Source organism: Orycteropus afer, unplaced genomic scaffold, assembly GCF_000298275.1.
Source record: "Orycteropus afer afer isolate SDZICR_OR568_19922 unplaced genomic scaffold, OryAfe1.0 scaffold00170, whole genome shotgun sequence".
Taxonomy (NCBI): Eukaryota; Metazoa; Chordata; class Mammalia; order Tubulidentata; family Orycteropodidae; genus Orycteropus; species Orycteropus afer.
In genome coordinates this window covers 3,985,562-3,986,900 of record NW_006921757.1, presented here as the reverse complement: position 1 = coordinate 3,986,900, position 1,339 = coordinate 3,985,562, and the positions used below count along the sequence as shown (strand labels likewise).

The window sequence follows — 1,339 nt, the reverse complement described above, 5'->3', positions numbered from 1 at the left end:
GCTACTGACCAAAAGGTCAGCAATCTGGACCCACCCAGTGGCTCCACAGAAGAAAAGATCTAGTGGTCTGCTCCCATAAAGATTATAGCCTAGGAAATCCTATGGGGCAGTTCTACTCTGTCCTACAGGGTCACTCAGAGTTAGAATTGACACACTGATACATAACAACGACCAAGCATCAAAACCCAGAATCAAACTATTTGCCTTTGAGTTGATTCCAACTCATGGTGATCTCATATGTTGTACAGTAGAACTGCTTCATAGGATTTGCTTGGCTGTAACCATTATGGGAGCAGATCACTAGGTCTTTCTTCCATGGTGTCTCTGGGTAGGTTTGAACCACCAAACTTTGGATTAACAATCAAACGTAAACCATTTGTGTCATGCAAGGACTCAGTACATATTCATCATCTCTGCAGTTACTTCTGGATCACCACTCACCGTGGAATATAAATACCTGAACAAATCCAGATGACTACAAAATATCTACTGTAAATACTGCACTCCGCTAGGGCCTTAGAAAGAGGTGCATGAGAAAAAATGCATTGGCAAATCCAGCTGTTTTCTTATTTTTTTGGAGTTTTACACTTTATTTGATAATCAACTGTTAGTTTTCATTCACATTGACTGTCTGTAGGTTTTTGAAAGTGGTTACAGGTACGTAGGTAACCAGTGTATAGAGCTTTTTTAGTGAATCTGCATCCTCATTATGTTTTCTTGACAACCGTAACCTGAAGCAGTATGGGGCATTTCTTATTCCCTTGGCCCAGACAGCTTTGTTGAGCCTGGTGTCAATGCACATATCTTGTGTTTCCATCTCTTTCATGGCAAATTTCCACATCTCCAAGAGTGCCCGAGGGGCACAATTCTTGAAGCCTACTCCATGGATGCACTTGTGAATGTTGATACTCTCTGGTCACCACTTCATTGATAGTAGAATGGCCCTTCTTCTCCTCACCACCCTTCTTTGCTGGAGCCATAGCATTGCAACCAGATTGGAAAGGAAGAGTGCAAAGGATAGTGGGAGCTTCAGCTGTATTCTTGAAGCTTAAATAGTGACTAAAATAAACATTATCTTTTCTAAAAAATATTTTTATCAGTACTTGATATACTTCTTTCTTCCTTGTCTATCTTTCTAAACAAAACTACTTGTGATACTACTGATCTGATGGGATTCAGTGAAGTGTGCCTTTGAAATATAGTCAGTTTCAACAAGCATGTACAAAGATAAGTTCATGTTCACTGATATTGAGAGCATTAGTAGCTCACTGTGGATATCCATGTATTTCTACAGATTGTAGAAAGCAACAAAAGGGGTGCTATGCAATCAAAAGCATCC

General features: G+C 40.0%; 1 pseudogene; it reads right to left on the bottom strand.

Annotated features, from left to right (window-relative positions):
- Positions 1 to 607: 607 nt before the first annotated feature.
- LOC103201970 lies at positions 608 to 980 on the bottom strand (annotated as a pseudogene).
- Between the last annotated feature and the right edge of the window lie 359 nt (positions 981 to 1,339).